This window comes from Chiloscyllium plagiosum, chromosome 48, assembly GCF_004010195.1.
Source record: "Chiloscyllium plagiosum isolate BGI_BamShark_2017 chromosome 48, ASM401019v2, whole genome shotgun sequence".
Taxonomy (NCBI): domain Eukaryota; kingdom Metazoa; phylum Chordata; class Chondrichthyes; order Orectolobiformes; family Hemiscylliidae; genus Chiloscyllium; species Chiloscyllium plagiosum.
In genome coordinates, this window is record NC_057757.1 from 4,570,109 (window position 1) to 4,589,624 (window position 19,516).

Genomic DNA, 19,516 nt, shown 5'->3' on the forward strand with positions numbered 1-19,516 from the left:
ATTCATCACTCTTCACTAGTTGCTCGGGGTGGGGGGGCGCAGCTAGGGATTAGCCACGTTGGCTGTGGGACCTGGAGTCACAGGTAGGCCAGACTGGGTAAGGCCAGCAGATTTCACTCTCCCATTAGTGAATCAGATGGCTTTTTTTAAAAATAAACATTTTATCCCGATTTACTGATGTTAAATTTCACCTCTAATGAGAGAAGGAAACATGTCTTTAGATCATGAGCCTGAGGTTCTGTATTTATCATTGCTTCATGGATTGACCATGCTGAATAGCCCATAGTGTCCAGGGACGTGCAGGTGGGGATGAATTAGCCGTGGAAATGCAGGGCTACTGGGATAGGGTGGTGGGTTTGGGTGGGATGCTGCTCGGAGGAACGGTGTGGACTCAATGAGTTGAATGGCCTGCTTCCCCACTGTAGGATTCTTTTTTTTTTAGATTTAGATTACTTACAGTGTGGAAACAGGCCCTTCGGCCCAACAAGTCCACACCGACCCGCCGAAGCGCAACCCACCCATACCCCTACATTTACCCCTTATTACCTATCACTAAGGGGAATTTAGCATGGCCAATTCACCTAACCTGCACATCTTTGGACTGTGGGAGGAAACCGGAGCACCCGGAGGAAACCCACACAGACACGGGGAGAATGTGCAAACTCCACACAGTCAGTCGCCTGAGTCGGGAATTGAACCCGGGTCTCTGGTGCTGTGAGGCAGCAGTGCTAACCCCTGTGCCACCGTGCCGCCCACTATGATTCTATGATTATTAAAGCTGCCTTTTGTAGCCATCAAGCCCAGAGGTAGATTTTGTGAGCAGTTCCAAACGGACCTCTGCCAATCATGCAGGAAATGGAGGATAGCATCAAGGCAGAGAAAGCATACCCTCTGGTCAGGGTGGGCTTTTGGGGTAAATCCAGATTTAGGGGAAGGGGTGCGATCTTCTGCCAGGACTGTAGCAAGCTACAGAGAGTTGTGAGCACAGCCCAGTCCAACACACAAATCAATTGACTCCAGCTACGCTTCCCGCTGCATCAGGTAGGCAGCCAACATCATCAAAGACCCCTCCCACCTCGATTATAATCCCCATCCAACCTCTTCCGTCAGGCAGAAGATGCAAAACACGCACCAACAGATTCAGGTACAGCTTCTTCCCCACCGTAATTAGACTTCTGAATGGACTTCTCAAATTTTGCATTTAATGTTGATCTCGCTCTCTATGCACCTTCTCTACAGCCGTTAACATTGTATACCTCATTCTGTTTTATTCCCCTTATGCCTTTTGCCTGTACTGCACGCAAAACTGAACTTTTCACTGTACCTAGGTACATGGGACAATAATCAATCGAATCAAATCAACTGCTCAGGGTGATCTCAGGGAGGACCTCACCCAAAAGAGATAGTGAATCCGAGGAGCAGGGCTATCACAGAGACGACTGGGGACAAATGAAGCTCAAAGTCGAACAAGAACCCACTTCCTTTCTTGGCTTTTGGGGATTACTTTCAGGATGAGATGATCACTTCACTGTCACTCCTGCTTATAACCTGCTTCACTTGCCACGAAGAGCTGCTGAGGGAGAGACATTGCTTCATCACTGGGTCAGCAGGAACAAGCACACCCGCTGACCCCCTCCACACCTCCAACTGGTAAGCATTGGAACCCACCGTTGTGTGGGTAGGCCACTGTTGGAATATTGTGTGCAATTCTGGTCTCCTTCCTATTGGAAAGATGTTATGAAACGTGAAAGGGTTGGAGGATTTGAGCCATAGGGAGAGGTTGAATAGGCTGGGGATGTTTTCCCTGGAGCGTCGGAGGCTGAGGGGTGACCTTATAGAGGTTTACGAAATCATGAGGGGTCTGGATAGGATAAATAGACAAAGTCTTTTCCCTGGGGTCAGGGAGTCCAGAACTAGAGGGGCATAGGTTTAGGGTGAGAGAGGGGAAAGATATAAAAGAGACCTAAGGGGCAACTTTTTCACTCAGAGGGTGGTACATGTATGGAATGAGCTGCCAGAGGAAGTGGTGGAGGCTGGTACAATTGCAATATTCAAGAGGCATCTGGATAGGTATATGAATAGGAAGGGTTTGGAGGGATATGGGCCGGGTGCTGGCAGATGGGACTAGATTGTGTTGGGATTTCTGGTCGGCATGGATGGGTTGGACCAAAGGGTCTGTTTCCGTGTGGTATATCTCGATGACTCTATGACCGACCCTGTTTGTTGGTGAATGTTCACAAGCACTGCAAAGAACGCTATCACTCAGGAGAAAGGTCCTCGTTCTTAGTCTGGGGAGGGGCAGAGAATGACTGTTACCTGTTCAGTAACATCCTTTTATAAGGACTTGCCCTCAAGCATTAGTTAAAATGTGTTGAGATAAAGACTCAGTTGAGTTTTCTAGTAGTAATGAGCTGAGATATAATTAGAGTGGGGCTCCGTCTCAAACAGTTGAGTGTTTTTAGTAGTCTTGGATTGGGCTCCATTAATTCAAAAAGCTCTCGGAATCAGTTGTGAAAGAGCAATGATCTTTGTGACCCCTGCAATGTGCCTATAACTTGCTGTAACAGGAATAAGTCACAGTCAGGATGGTTGGGGGACCCTCCTGCTAAAGGTCACTGTGATCTTGTCCTCATAAACCAGACGCTGCAAACACAAACAGGCTCCACCTTCTACTTCTCTTCTGAACGGTGAGAGTGAAAATGCAAATTTGCTGCTGAGGACATTGATGAAGAGTTGGTCAGGACCTCGGTCCAGCCCTTCTCTGTGTGAGGTTCGAACGAGGAAGGCAGCTGGGGAGTTGGGGTCTTCACCTTTCCATTCATCTGTAAATGTCAATGAGGTTGGGGTGGGGTTTATCTCCAATGGATTCGGTTGAGGTCAGTTCAGTGTTAGGCCCGAATTGAGTTAGAGTCATTTGTGTTTCTGTGGGATAGGTGGAGCTGAACACCGGGGTGGGGAGGGAGTTAGTTGGGTTGGGTTGAGTGAAGGTGGACTCCAATTGGCTTCTGTATCGATGGTGGATGATGTAATTGCATCTTGCTTGCTTAATATATTACTCCTGTATCTCAAGGGACTCGTTGATGGTTTTTAGAATCTCTCTGGTCTACATCACAAACAAATCTATGCTTCACTCTCTTCATAACTCAATACTATCTTAAACCAAACAGTACGTCTGGGTTTAGGTGGGGACTGCAGATGCTGGAGATTAGAGTCAAGGTTAGAGTGATGCTGGAAAAGCACAGCAGGTCAGGCAGCATCCGAGGAGCAGGAGAGTCGACATTTCAGACAAGAGCCCTTCGTCAGTAAATCTGGGTTGGTCAGCAAAACTTGCCCAGTTTGGGTTCTGCCAGGGACACTCAGCCCCTGACCGCATTACGGCCTTGGTTCAAGCATAGACAAAAGAGGTGAATTCAAGAGGTGAGGTAAGAGTGATATCTGAAATAACTCAACAGAGGCCAGTATCCTGTCACCAAGTCACCCTTTATTGACACGCATATAGTACCTGACGCTGGTCTGGTTCCCTCAGAGCCAGCTGTGAGAGCGAGCAGAACCTCTGACCCTCATATTGATATCTGTCAGCCAGGGCTCCCTGATTGGACCAGGTTAACAGCCCCAATCAGAAAACTCATGTCCTATGAGGTCCACCTGGCTGACCATGTAACAAATACGTCAACAACCATTGTCATCAAGACCTGATTTAACTGAGTGAGGCATCAAGGAAGTCGAGCACAATTGGTTTGAGGTATAAGGAGAGGCTGGATAGGCTGGGACTTTTTTCACTGCAGCGTCAGAGGTTGCAGGGCGACCTTATCGAGGTTTATAAAATCATGAGGGGTACAGACAAGGTTACTAGCAAAGACCTTTTCCTTAGGGTAAGGGAATTCAAAACGAAGAGGGCATAGGTTTAGAGTGAGAGGGGAAAGGTTTAAAAGGGACCTGAGGGGCAACTTTTTTCACACAGAGGGTGGTACGTGTATGGAATGAGCTGCCAGAGGAGGTGGTGGAGGCTGGTACAATTACAACATTTAAGAGGCATTTGGATGGGTATATGAATAGGACATGTTTACAGAGATATGGGCCAAGTGCTGGCAAATGTAGTCAGCATGAATGGGTTGGGCCAAAGGGGCTGTTTCCATGCGGTATGATTCTCTGACTCTATTAATCTATGTAAAGTCACGGTACAGATATCTCCCTGAGAGAGATGGGACTGAGAAACACCATTCAGTTTACATATATCTCCCTGAGAGAGAGGGGATTGCAAGACACCAGTCAGTGTACATATATCTCCCTGAGAGAGAGGGGATTGCAAGACACCAGTCAGTGTACAGATATCTCCCTGAGAGTCAGAGAGAGAGATAGGGAGAGAGGGGACTGAGAGACATCAGTCAGTATACTGATATCTTCTTGAGAGAGAGAGTGAGATGGAACAGAGAGACACCATTCAGTGTACAGATATCTCCCTGAGAGAGAGGGGTGACTGAGAGACAACAGTCAGTGTGCAGATATCTCCCTGAGAGAGAGATAGAGAGGGGACTGAGAGACATCAGTCACTGTACTGATCTCTCCCTGACAGAGAGCGAGATGGGACAGAGAGTCACCAGTCAGTGTACAGATATCTCCCACAGAGAAAGACAAAGAGAGAGAGAGACCAGTCAGTGTACAGATATCTCCCTGAGAGAGAGTCAGAGAGAGGTAGAGAGAGAAGAGGCTGAGAGACATTAGTCAGTGTACTGATATCTCCCTGAGAGAGAGACAGAGAGAGAGAGACAGTGGTCTAAGAGACACCAGTCAGTCTACAGATATCTGTGTGTGTGTGTGAGAGAGAGAGGGGACTGAGAGACACCAGTCAGTCTACAGATATCTCCCTGACAGAGAGAGAGAGCGAGATGGGACAGAGAGTCACCAGTCAGTGTACAGATATCTCCCACAGAGAAAGACAGAGAGAGAGACCAGTCAGTGTACAGATATCTCCCTGAGAGAGAATCAGAGAGAGAGAGGTAGAGAAAAAAGAGGTTGAGAGACATTAGTCAGTGTACTGATATCTCCCTGAGAAAGAGAGACAGAGACAGAGAGACAGAGACAGCGAGAGAGACCAGTCAGTCTACAGATATCTCTCTGTGAGAGAGAGAGGGGCGGGGGGACTGAGAGACACCAGTCAGTCTACAGATATCTCCCTGAGAAAGAGAGAGAGAGAGAGAGAGGGGGGACTAAGGGGCATCAGTCAGTGAACTGATATCTCTATGAAAGAGAGAGAAAGAGAGGACTGAAAGATAACAGTCAGTATACAGATGCTTCCCTGAGAGAGAGAGAGGAGAGAGGCAGAGAGAGAGAGCGAGAGAGAGAGAGAGAGCAGTCAGCATACAGATATCTCCCTGTGAGAGAGGGGAAGTGAGAGAAACCAGTCAGTGTACAGATATCACCCTGAGAGAGAGGAGACTGAGATACACCAATCAGTGTACAGATATTTCACTGGGAAAGAGAGGGGTTTATGTGTTTTCAGTAGCTCCCTGGATTGTGAAGGATGGACAGCTTGTGTTTTGGCTGGGAAAATTTTCCCAGGATCCTCTGCTCTGTGGCCATTGCCTTATCTCTTGGCTGACATTTCATCACCTGTTGATTGATCCCTGGCCAATCTGCCAAAGAGGCTGATTCATGGGTGGGGCAGAGTGTTATCTGCTCTGATAGGAGCCAGGTGTTGCTTGGCTGGGTGTCAGGAGGCTGGTCTGAAAGTGTATATAAACCCAGGGTGCACTATGTACAAATCACCTCAGCTAGAGGCAAGCAGACAACTTACTGTGAGACTCCCGACTCACCACAACCATGAAGTACCTGTGTCTGTTCCTCCTGGTCAGCCTGATGGCAGTGGTCATGGCATGTATGTAGCAGTGTGCTGTCCCACTCACCCCTGGTAGTGGTCAGCTTTTTAATGTCAGTCCTGCTCTCGCGACCTCTAGACGGAGCTCCGAGTGTCCAGTGTAGACCATGGACAGAGCTCGCAGTCTCTGGATGGAACTCCGAGTGTCCAGTGTAGACCATGGACAGAGCTCGCAGACTCTGGACGGAGCTCCGAATGTCCAGTGTAGACCATGGACAGAGCTCATAGCCTCTGGACAGAGCTCCGAGTGTCCAGTGTAGACCATGGACAGAGCTCACAGTCTCTGGACGGAGCTCCGGGTGTCCAGTGTAGACCATGGACAGAGGTCTGAGTGTCCAGTGTAGACCATGGACAGAGCTCACTGTCTCTGGACAGAGCTCGGAATGTCCAGTGTAGACCACAGATAGAGCTCACAGTAATTGGAGAGTATTCCCACTCAGTCCTGACTTGTGCCTCATTGATAGTGTACAGGCTTTGGGGAGTATGGCAAAGTCTTTTCCTTGGGGTGGTGGAGTCCAGAACTAGAGGACATAAGTTTAGGGTGAGAGAGGGGAAAGATATAAAAGAGACCTAAGGGGCAACCTTTTCTCACAGAGGGTGATATGTGTATGGAATGAGCTGCCAGAGGAAGTGGTGGAGACTGGTACAATTGCAACATTTAAAAGGCATTTGGATGGGTATATGAATAGGAAGGGTTTGGATGGATATGGGCTGGGTGCTGGCAGGTGGGACTAGATTGGGTTGGGATTTCTGGTCGGCATGGACGGGTTGGACTGAAGAGTCTGTTTGCATGCTGTACATCTCTATGACTCTGAGTCAGGAGGTGAGTTACTCGCTGTAGGATTCCCAACCTCTGACCTGCTCTTGTAGCCACCGTTTTTATGCGATGAGCCCAGTTGAGTTTCTGGTCAATGGCAATTCTTGGAATGTTGATGAAAGAAATTATATATTCCTTCTTTGCAGATTGCTAATGACAGAGACTGTGTAATGAAAATGGTGTTAAACCTGACATGAACTGTTTGAGTTGAAAATATAGATTTCAAATGCATTCTCCACAAATAAACTTGATATAACTTCATTTATTCCACAGTTGGTCAACCCTACAGGAAAGGTATTGCATTTCATTCTCACTGTCTGTCTCCTAATGAAGATTAGCAATGAGGACTGAAAGTTAAAGAATGTTAGTGCCAGTGTTTCCCTGCCATAGTGGATTGGCCATACTAAATTACCCCATAGTGTCCAGGGATGTGCAGGTTAGGCTGGATTGGCCGTGCTCAATTGCCCCATAGCTTTCAGGGATGTGTAGGTTAGGTGTATTAGTCAGGGGTAAATGTAGAGTAATGCGGAATGGGTGGGTTATTCTTCGGAGGGTCGGTGTGGACTTGTTGGGCTGAATGGCCTGTTTTCACACTGTAGGGATTCTATGATGTATTAATTGGGGGGAGGGAGAGTTAATTCTCTCTCGGTTACAGAATTGGCTACACTTCTCTAACAGTCCCCTCCCAGGTCTGCACATATAAGAAAACTATCCTTCCCAAACCTTGGTCTAGACAAATTGCCACTCCTTCAGTTGAACCCCTGCACTGGAAATCTCAAAACTGGCCTTTTGTGATGAGATACCAGGAGTGTGTCGTCCACACAGTGGGAGGAAGAAAACACTAATGTTTCCTACATGCACATTTAATGACCAGGTTAAAAACCACACGACACCGGGTTATAGTCCAACAGGTTTACTTGGAAGCACTAGCTTTCGGAGTGCTACTCCTTTATCAGGTAGCTAGTGGAACAGGATCATAAGACACAGAATTTATGGCAAAAGATCAAAGTGTCCTACAGCTGACGTGATGTATTGAACAAACCGAGATTGCTGTTAAGTCTTTCAGCTTTTAGAATGGGTTGCACAAGGTATAATCTAATGGTTGAAAGATTAATGCCAACTCATTCTGAACATATGGAACTGATTGGGCTGCACATGCAGATTTCCGATTCACCTTCTGTCGGTAATACTCAGGAACACAAGCCTGTTTCATTTCCTGGGACTCCCAGTGTATTATGTATCAGGAATTGTCTTTAATTTCCTAAATCTGGTTCTCGACAGTGCACAACGGCTGTGTCTCTGAACAACACCAAATGTTGCGTGACACCAAATACTCACCGCTGCACTGTCCCCGTGCTCATTGATATCCAGATCCTCATAATAATGTGTGAATTGTGTGGCATGGTGGCTCAGTGGTTAGCACTGCTGCCTCACAGTGCCAGGGACCCTGGTTCGATTCCAGCCTTGGGTGACTGTCTGTGTGGAGTTTGCACATTCTCACTGTGTCTACGTGGGTTTCCTCCCACAGTCCAGATTTGTGCAGGTTAGGGTGGATTGGCTGCGCTAAATTGTCCCACAGTGTTCAGGGATGGTGCAGGTTAGGGTGGATTGGCTGTGCTGAATTTGTCCCATAGTTTTCAGGGATGGTGCAGGTTAGGGTGGATTGGACTGTGCTAAATTGTCCCATAGTGCCCAGGGATGTGCAGGTTAGGGTGCATTAGTCAGGGGTAAATGTAGGGTAGGGGAATGGGTTACTCTTCGGAGGGTCAGAGTGGACTTGTTGGGCCGAAGGGCCTGTTTCCACACTGTAAGGATGCTAATTCTAATTTTGTAAGAAAGTGAATGTTTGGGACGCGAGCATGGCAGACTGGCTAGCATTTGATTGTTGCGAATGTTTCCACCATACGTGTTGCACCGATGTGTTGGGCTCCTTGAGGATGGGGATATTTCGTAGAATCGTTGGATTGTACAGCACAGAAGGAGGCCATTTGGCCCATGGTGAATGTGCCAGATCCCGAAAGAGTGTTCCAGTTAGTCCCACACTCCAGCCCTACCTCGGTAGCCCTCTAACTCCCATCATTTTCAAATGTGTGGAGCCTCCTCCTCCTCCAGTGAGTTGTTTAATTGTCCACCACCATTCGCGACTGGACGTGGCAGGACTGCAGAGCTTTGATCGCTAAGCTCTGCCAATCACTTGCTGTTTGGTGGCTTAACCAGGTTGGCATCTCATTTTCAGGTGTGCCTGGTGCTGTTCCTGGCATGCCCTCTCGCACTCTCCGTTGAAGCAAGGTTAATCCCCTGGCTTGATGGTAAAGGTCGAGTGGGCGATAATGCTGGGCCATGATTGTACAATTCTGCTGCTGACAATAGCCCACAGCGTCTCATGGATGCCCAGACTTGAGTTGCAAGATCTGTTCACAGCTGAGCCCTTTCCGATCCGATTTTGATAACGGTGCGTCAGCCGAAGTTGTGTTTCAATTACCCTCACTGTGGAAAGCTCCTGACATTTTCTACTCTTTGCAGTTAACAATAAAACCATTAGGTGGCGTTGGTGTGCTTTCATTCCTGGATGGTGACGTTCCACCTTCAGATCCCAGTGCTCTGCCTTTACATTGAGACTATCCCACTTAGTGTGCCCTAACAATGTGTGTGCATATGTCAGGCCATAGTGTAGGAGCAGAAGCAGACCATTCGGTCCATCAGGCAAGTTCTGTCGACCCAATGGCTAGTCTGAATACCCTGGACTCCACTTTCCTGCCCTCTTCCCTCAACTCCCTCACCATTTAAAAATCTGGGCACGACCTCAATTACAATGGGTGTTGCGTGTTTGTGAATTGTTCCAGTTCATGACAGGAGTTGCCAGTCTTCTCCCAGGATCTGGAATGGGTTCGGAACATTGTTCCCTCAGCTGGCACTTCAACACTGTCATGTCTGGAGCAGATACTGTCCTTCCCCTTGAGGCCTACATCCTATGAGTGAATAAGTGAGGAAATTGAATGCGATAACTCTGTTCCAGTGAGGTGTGCCAAATGCGTTTGTTTACCTGCTGTATATGTCCAAGCGGAGGAATAATTTTTATCACCTAATTCACGGTTTATTCTGAGCCACTCCAAGTCTGTCCTTGCCTGAGCTCTGACTGTTGACCAGACCATGTTGTTAGAATCCCTACTGTGTGGAAACAGGCTATTCGGCCCAACTGACCCTCCAAAGAGTATCCCACCCAGACCCATTCCCCTACCCTATTATTCTACATTTACCCCTGACTAATGCACCTAACCCACACATCCCTGGACACTAAGGGATAGAGTTCAAAAGTGCACAGAGCCTAACATTGGGTGGCTGCTGAAGCTGGGTGTGTGGGTTGGATAGCTCAGTTGCCTGAATATCTGGCTTGCAGTACAGGGTGTTACGTATGACGCACAGGTTCGATTCCCACACTCCAGTTAGCGTTACCAAGAAAGGAACAGTTTCTCAAACTCAGCTCTGCTGAGGCATGGTTAAAACTCAGCAGCAGCCAGCTCTCTCTCTCAAAGAAGAGAGCAAGCCCTCTTTCCCCAGTAAGCGTTTACCTTCACTTGTGAAAGTGCACCACTGACCTATAATTCTGAATCTGTTAATTGTTGCAGTGACTGGGATATCTGGGCGGGTTGGACCGAAGGGTCTGTTTCCGTGCTGTACGTCTCTATGACTATGATGGACTACAACTCATTCTCTGCAGACAATGTACATTAACACACATCTGTTTTTTTCTTTCTCTTTTCACAGTTCCTCCTCCCTATTATGGTATCGTATTTCCTTTTATTTTACATTTCATTCTCAAAACAAATGAAGTTTGAAAGGGCTGGAGGCCTGAAAATTGTTGATTATAAGGGTGAATCACTTCACAGCACATTGGCTTCCTTTATTCCAGGGGGTGATTTCCCTGATGTGGGCCATTGGGATCACGGAAAACCCTGGATATGCCCGCCCACAAAACGGGCAAGACCTTTGCCTAAGATTGTGCAACGAATAGATTGGGTTGGGATATCTGGTCGGCATGGACGGGTTGGACCGAAGGGTCTGTACATCTCTATGACTCTATAACTGGGGGTACAGGTGATGACTCAGGGGCTAGAATGGTTCGGTGGCTCTTTCTGACTGGTGATGGGCCAAGTGGCCTGATCTCTCCGCTCTGCAGACATTGCAAAATATCTGTGGAATGCTTGGGTGTAGCATCACGGTCCAATGCAATTCAAGACTTTGGGAGCCACTCAGCAGATGACCTAGTGGCTGAAGTAGGGTCATTCAGCCCCTTGAAGCCGCTCCATCTTTCAATACCATCGCGGCTTTCATCAGGTTACTCCGCATTCCTGCTCACACCAGTCATTTATCAAGAATCCAGCCACGTCTGTCCTCAAACTCATACTGCATCATTGAGTTTGTCCTGTCGAAAGTGCCTGATTACCTGCATTTGTCCCACTTTCCTGCACTCTGCCTTTAGTGTTGAATAATCAATGGTTCAACTTTGACCACCTTTTAAAGAAAAGACTCATCACTCTCTTAGAAAATATTTCTTCATATTTCGATCTCAAATGGGACGACCTGTGATTTGACTCCTGGTATAAGATCCTCTCCAAGTCCACCCTGTTGGGAGCTCTCTCAGCCCTGTTCTGTCTTAATTCAGCCTATTTAACCAATCCACGTGCCATCATCACTGCCTGCATTTTTAGTTTAAATTACTAGTCTTGGACCCGTTCTTTCCTCCGTAAAATTTGGCCAATGTATCTCCAGTCCTGAGTTGTAATCATTAACCAGATCACCACTATAAATTGATCACCTCAATGGCCACACATTTCCACTTTATCAAAAGCTGAATGATCTCATCAAAAAAATAAGGTATTTCAATCAGTGGGTGTGAAAAATAGTTCAATTTTTAAAGATTTAGGCCAAATGTGATAAATGAGAAAATTAATATCACACTCCACGCTTTGGTGGAAGAGGGTTAGATTGTCAGAGAGCCATAGAATCATCCAGCACAGAAACAGACCCTTCGGCCCAACCAGCCCGTGCTGACCATAATCCCAAACTAAGCCAGTTCCAGCTGCCTGCTCCTGGCCCATATGCCTCCAAACCTTTCCTACTCATGGACTTATCCAAACACCTTTTAAACGTTGTAACTGCACCCTCATCCACCACTTCCTCAGGAGTGCCATTTCACACACGAACCACCCTCTGTGTAAATAGGTCGCTCCCCGTGTCTTTTTAAAATCTTTTCTCCTCCCACCTTAAAATTATGCCCCCGAGTCTTGAAATCCACCCCCCCCCCCTAGGGAAAAGAGACTTGTCATTCACCTTATCTATAATCCCTCATGATTTTGTAAACTTGTATAAGGGTCACCCCTCAGCCTCCTACACTCCAGTCTCTCTTTGGGACGCAAACCCTCCATTCCTGGCAAAATCCTGGCAAATCTCTTCTGTTCCAGCATCCACACATCCTCAGGAAGTTCATTCCATACGAGAGCCACTCTCTGTGTTAAAAAAAAATTGCCCCTCGTGCCTTTTTTAAATCTCTCTCCATTCACTTTAAAACGAACAAGGATTGATTAATAAAAGAGGGCAAAGAGTGATGCTCGCTCAATGATTAGAAGTATGGGTGGCACAGTGGTTAGCACTGCTGCCTCACAGCGCCAGAGACCCGGGTTCAATTCAGGCCTCAGGCGACTGACTGTGTGGAGTTTGCACATTCTCCCTGTGTCTGCGTGGGTTTCGTCCGGGTGCTCCGGTTTCCTCCCACAGTCCAAAAATGTGCAGGTTAGGTGAATTGACCATGCTAAATTGCCCGTAGTGTTAGGGGCAGGGGTGAATGTAGGGGAATGGGTCTGGGTGGGTTGCGCTTCAGCGGGTCGGTGTGGACCTGCTGGGCTGAAGGGCGTGTTTCCAAACTGTAAGTAATCTAATCTAATCTAAAAGAAAACGACTCAGAAAGTGCCAATGATGATAAAGAAATTGTAAGTTCCCAATTCATTCTATGCAGACACTGCTCATTCTTAAACCTTGTTCTTCATTTCTTTTCCCACAGGCTCCATTCCCATCTATGGTAAGTTATTTAATTTTCTGCATTTACTTCACCAGAATGAATAACCATCATGCCTGAGCCAAGAGGACTGTTGAATATGGTGCACCATCATCCCAATCATTGGCATCACGCTCACTATTACAACGGGGTGATAGGGTGATGTGTTTCACCTTGGACACAGTGGCCTGCGAATGGACTATTTTTTTTGGGGGGGGGGGCGTTCTCCGCCCAAAAAAAAGCAAAACCATCTGTTTCCTCAGATCAAGCTGTTGAATTAGACACTTATCTGCCTTGAAGGGAAGTGGATTTCTCTGTGACTGTATGACTCTAAACCCTGGTCTGTGCGAGCTGGCCACACTCAGACAGGGTGCTTCTATTGTTCTAACTTTAAAAAGACCCCAAGGCCTGACAAGCTCTAGAGCTTCTGGTAGACTGTCCAGCGTGTCTGCCTTACAACCTCACTTCAAAAACAAACCGGGACAAAACAATCTTTTCAAGTCACGACATTGTTCCATAACTGTAATATTGTCCCACAAGTAATAACTGTTATGGACCAGATTAGACCCCCTCAAAATATTTTAGGAAGGTAGCCTAGACCCTACCTTTTTGTATTTTTAAAGATAAGTGTAAAGGGCCTGTGTTCCAGATGCAATTCAAACCACTCGACGTGAAGCAAAACATGTTATATTCAAGCACTATAGTTAAATTGCAACAAATGAAAGAGGATGGACGTTGCCAGGGTTGGAGGGTTTGAGCTATAGGGAGAGGCTGAACAGGTTGAGGCTGTTTTCCCTGGAGTGTCAGAGGCTGAGGGGTGACCTTATAGAGGTTTATAAAATCATGAGGCGCATGGATAGGATAAATAGACAAAGTCTTTTCCCTGGGGTGGGGGAGTCCAGAACTAGAGTTTAAGGTGAGAGGGGAGAAATTTAAGTGGGACTTAAGGGGCAGCTTTTTCACACAGAAGGTGGTGCGTGTATGGAATGAGTTGCCAGAGGATGTGGTGGAGGCTGGTACAATTACAGTATTTAAAAGGCATGTGGATGAGTATATGAATAGGAAGGGTTTAGAGGGATATGGGCCAAGTGCTGGCAAATGGGATGAGATTAGGTTAGGGTATCTGGTCGGCATGGATGAGTTGGACTGAAGGGTCTGCTTCCGTGCTGTACAGCTGTATGACTCTATAACTTTGAATAACTTAACTCTATTTGAACACTTAGCAGAATAATAGACACAGTAACTATTACTGACTAACTGTTCCAATGTAGTAACACCCCATAAACACATCCCTGGGCAAAAAAACAAATTCCAAAAAGCTGATTTCTCTCCTAGTTAACCCACAGCAGTGAGAAACCCCACTTTCCTACTGTAACTGAGAGAAGGGGGAGATAGCTTCTACTTCTTCAAGACCACAACAGCAACTTCTTAAAGCCAAACCTAAAAACTAAGGCAAAACTATTGGTCAAAGCATTGAGTACAGGAGTTGGGAGGTCATGTTGTGGCTGTACAGGACATTCGTGAGGCCACTGTTGGAATATTGCGTGCAATTCTGGTTTCCCTGCTATAGGAAGGATATTGCGAAACTTGAAAGGGTACAGAAAAGATTGACAAGGATGTTGCCAGGGTTGGAGGATTTGAGATACGAGGAGAGGCTGAATAGGCTGGGGCTGTTTTCCCTGGAGCATCGGAGGCTGAGGGGTGACCTTATAGGGGTTTATAAAATCACGAGGCGCATGGATAGGATAAATAAACAAGGTCCTTTCCCTGGGGTGGGGGGAGTCCAGAACTAGAGGGCATAGGTTTAAGGTGAGAGGGGAAAATTTTAAAAGGACTTAAGGGGCAACTTTTGCACTCAGAGGGTGGTGCGTGTATGGAATAAGCTGCCAGAGGAAATGGTAGAAGTTGGTACAATTACAACATTTAAAAGGCATCTGGATGGGTATATGAATAGGAAGGGTTTGGAGGGATATGGGCCAAGTGCTGGCAAATGGGACTAGATTAGGTTGGGATATCTGGTCAGCATGGACGAGTTGGATCAAAGGGTCTGTTTCCATGCTGTACATCTTTATGACTCTATGACTCTAAACCCTGGTCTGTGAGACCAGGCCACACCCAGCCAGGCTGCTTCTATTATTACAACTTTTTAAAAAAATCCAAGGCCTGACAAGCTGATTACTCCAGTGTTTCTGGTAGACTGTCCGGTACCTCTGCCTTACAACCTCTCTTCAAAAACAAACCAGGACAAAATAATCTCTTCAAGTCACAGCATTGTTCCATAACCTCTAACTCTGGCTTCTTAGAGTGAGATGCCAATGACACACAGAAGAGTTAGGAGCTGAACTTAGATTGGGTAGGCACTATCCCTGTGCTCCAGTGAACAATGGCATGATGACTCATGTGCAAAGCTGCCTTATCATTTGACTGGATCTAATTGCTCCCTTCAGTAAAGTTCACCAATATATATAATGGATAGTTCTATGTGCAGGGATATACTGCCATCTCATTGAATAAGGTTGAGGACATTCCAAACTACTTAGGTCTGTTCCTGCTCTGAGAGGAAATCATTGACCAGACCATTGATCCAGCTCAATAGTGTTATGGACTAGGCCAGGCCACTCAAATCATTCTTAAGCAGGCAACCCAGACCATAACTTCCCAATTTGTTTCGGTAAGTATACAGCGAAAATTAACATGTCTTTCCCGGTTTGCAGGGGCCGCTTCCCGGATTGGATCCCAAAACAAACTGATTGCCACTTTCCTGCTCAGAGCCCGCTTAATGTGAAATCAACCAATCGCTGCTCATGGAGGGACAGCCCTGCGCCGCTCCATCGGTCCAAAAGAGGGCACCAGATCTCCCTGCCACACCCCAGCCCAGCCCAGGCCTTCGCGATCATTCACAAGGACCGCAAATGATACTATCCCTCGGGAGAACGGTCTTCCTCGTTCCCGGATTGGGGAGGGGGCAGGGAATGATTGTTATCCACTTTTCCGTAGGGACGAACCTCCATGCACGAGTTCAGATATATCGAAATAAAAATTTAGTCTTCCAATATTAAGAAATAATTAGAATTGAATTCCCTCTCTTGGTTTTCTGCTTCTCTTCCGGACGGTGAGAGTGAAGATGCAAACCCGCTGCTGAGGACTTTGATGAAGAGTTGGTCAGGACCTCGGTCCAGCCCTTCTCTGAGCTAGTTTCGAACGAGGAAGGCAGCTGGGGAGTTGGGGTCTTCACCATTCCCTTCATCTGTAAATGTCAATGAGGTTGGGCTGGGGTTTATCTCCACTGGGTTGGGTTGAGGTCAGTTGGGTGTTGGGCCTGAATTGACTTAAAGCTGTTTGTGTTTCTGTGGGATAGGTGGAGGTGAACACCAGGGTGGGGGAAGGAGTTAGTTGGGTTGGGTTGAGTGAAGGTGGACTCCAGTTGGTTTCTGTATCGATGGTGGATGATGTAATTGCATCTTGCTTGCTTAATAAACTATTCCTGCATCTCAAGCGACTCGTTGATGGTTTTTAGAATCTCCCAGGTCGACATTACAAACATATTTGTGCTTCACTCTCTTTATTCCTGAATACTGTCATAAACCAAGCAGCAACATCCAATGGGATTGGGATAACAAAGGCATTGGATCCATCAGGATCTGTGTCCATGTCTTAATGATGTGATACAATAACAGTCCGTTGGTGTCAGCATTGACAGTATCATCAACCCACTGGAACCAAAAGGGATCTGTGTTCGAGTAAAGTTCCCTCTACACTATCCCCATCAAACACTCCCAGGGACAGGGACAGCACAGGGTTAGATACAGAGTAAAGCTCCCTCTACACTATCCCCATCAAACACTCCCACGAGAGGGACAGCACAGGGTTAGATACAGAGTAAAGCTCCCTCTACACTATCCCCATCAAACACTCCCAGGAAAAGGGACAGCACAGGGTTAGATACAGAGTAAAGCTCCTTCTACACTGTCCCCCATCAAACACTCCCAGGGACAGGGACAGCACAGGGTTAGATACAGAGTAAATCCCCCTTTACACTATCCCATCAAACACTCCCAGGACAGGTATAGTACAGGGTTAGATACAGAGTAAAGCTCCCTCTACACTGTCCCTGCATCAAAAACCTCCAGGATAGGGACAGCATGGGGTTAGATACACATTAAAGCTGTCTCTACACTGTTCCCCATCAAACATCCCAAGGACAGTGACAGCATGGGTTTAGAAACAGAGTAAAGCCCTCTCTACACCGTCTTCCATCAAACACTGCCAGGATAGGGACAGCATGAGGTTAGATACAGAGTAAAGGTCCCTCTACACCATCCACATCAAGCACTCCCAGGAGAGGGACATCATGGGATTAGACTCAGAGTAAAAACCGCTGTACACTGCCCCCATCAAACACTCCCAGGGACAGGGACAGCACAGGGTTAGATACAGAGTAAATCTCCCTTTACACTGTCCCATCAAACACTCCCAGGACAGGTATAGTACAGGGTTAGATACAGAGTAAAGCTCCCTCTACACTGTCCCTGCATCAAAAACCTCCAGGATCGGGACAGCACGGGGTTAGATACACATTAAAGCTGTCTCTACACTGTCCCCCATCAAACATCCCAAGGACAGTGACAGCATGAGATTAGATACAGAGTAAAGCTCCCTCTACACCATCCACATCAAGCACTCCCAGGAGAGGGACATCATGGGATTAGACTCAGAGTAAAAACCGCTGTACACTGCCCCCATCAAACACTCCCAGGGACAGGGACAGCACGTGGTTAGATACAGAGTAAAGCTCTCTCTACACTGTCCCCCATCAAACACTCCGAGGACAGGGACAACACAGTTAGAAACAGAGTAAAGCTCTCTCTACATTGTCCCCCATCAAACACTTCCAGAACAGGGACAGCACGGGGTTAAATACAGAGTAAAGTTCCCTCTGCACTCTCCCCCATCAAACGCACCCAGGGGAGGGACAGCATAAGGTTAGATACAGAGTAACTCTCCCTCTATACTGTTCCCATCAAACACTTCCAGGACAGGAATAGCATAGGTTTATATACAGAGTAAAGCTCTTTCTATACTGTCCCCCATCAAACACTTCCCAGGATGGGGACAGCATGGGGTTAGATACAGAGCAAAGCAGCGTCTCCACTGTCCCCCATCAAACCCTCCCAGGACACAGGATTGTATACAGTATTGAACAGCACCATCTACTGCTCTGAATTAATTTGAACTTGTCTTAAATGAAACAGGGTGGTCATTGTTAAAACAGAAGAGACCAGCTGAAGCAGGCCATGTGGATCTTCAGCCCTGCTGTACCCTGAATCATGGCTGCCCTCCACCAGTCCACTCTGCCCCTATGTCCATACAGGAGGATATAGATAGACTGGAGAGTTGGGCGGAAAAGTGGCAGATGGTTTTCAATCCAGACAAATGCGAGGTGATGCATTTAGGCAAAATTAATTCCAGAGCGAATTATACAATGAACGGAAGAGCCTTGGGAAAAGTTGATGGGCAGAGAGATCTGGGAGTGCAGGTCCACTGTACTCTGAAGGTGGCTGCACAGGTGGATAGAGTGGTCAAGAAGGCATATGGTATGCTTGCCTTCATTGGACGGGGTATTGAGTATAAGAGCTGGCAAGTCATGTTAACATTGTACAAGACATTGATTCGGCCGCATTTAGAATACTGTGTACAGTTCTGGTGGCCACATTAACAAAAGGATGTGAACGCTTTGGAGAGGGTGCAGAGAAGGTTTACGAGGGTGTTGCCTGTATGGAAGGTGCTAGCTATGAAGAGAGGTTGAGTAGGTTAGGTTTATTTTCATTAGAAAAAATGCTTTGGAGAGGGTGCAGAGAAGGTTTACGAGGGTGTTGCCTGGTATGGAAGGTGCTAGCTATGAAGAGAGGATGAGTAGGTTAGGTTTATTTTCATTAGAAAAAATGAGATTGAGGGGGGACCTGACTGAGGTTTACAAAATCATGAAGGGTCTTGTCAGGGGTGGAGAGAGACAAGCTTTTCTCCAGGGTGATGGATTCAATAACGAGAGGTCACTCTTTCAAGGTGAGAGGTGGAAAGTTTAAGGGGGATGCACGCGGCAAGTACTTCACACAGAGGGTGATGGGCGTTTGGAACGTGTTGCCAGCAGAGGTGGCAGAGGCAGGCACGGGAGATTCATTTAAGCTACGTCTGGACGGATGCATGAGTAGGTGGGGGGGGGAGCAGAGGGATACAGGTGCTTAGGACTTGACCCACAGGTTTAGGCAGTACATTTGGATCAGCTCAGGCTTGGAGGGCCGATGGGCCTGTTCCTGGGCTGTAAACTTTCTTTGTTCTATATCGCTACTTTCCTTCGTTTGAAAGGGCAGAGTGCCTTCCTCTGACACCCTGAGCTGGTGCTCTGGGTTCTCATGTTTTATTTCAGCTCCCTGGGACAATGGAATCATACATCACAGAAAGAAACCTTTCGGGCCAACCACACCCCAAACTGAACTAGTCCCAGCCGCCTGCTCCTGGCCCACATCCCTCGAAACCTTTCCTATTCATGGACTTATCCAAACGTCTTTTAAATGTTGTAACTGTCCCCGCATCCATCACTTCCTCTGGAAGGTCATTCCACACACGAACCACCCTCTTGTTGCCCCTCATGTCTTTTTAAAACCTCTCTCCTCTCACCTTAAAAATATGCCCTCTAATTTTAAACTCACCCCCGCCCTAGGGAAAAGGCACCTGCCACCACCACGTGCCCCTTGTGATTTTATAAACCTCTATA

The 19,516-nt window shown here is 47.1% G+C and overlaps 1 long non-coding RNA gene across 1 annotated transcript; it reads left to right on the plus strand.

Moving 5' to 3' along the window:
* The first annotated feature begins 5,790 nt into the window (after positions 1-5,790).
* Positions 5,791-16,217, plus strand: LOC122544431. Its single transcript, XR_006310338.1, has 5 exons — positions 5,791-5,875; positions 6,966-6,986; positions 10,458-10,475; positions 12,751-12,768; positions 15,459-16,217. It is a non-coding gene; the product is annotated as an uncharacterized LOC122544431 (long non-coding RNA).
* Positions 16,218-19,516: the final 3,299 nt, after the last annotated feature.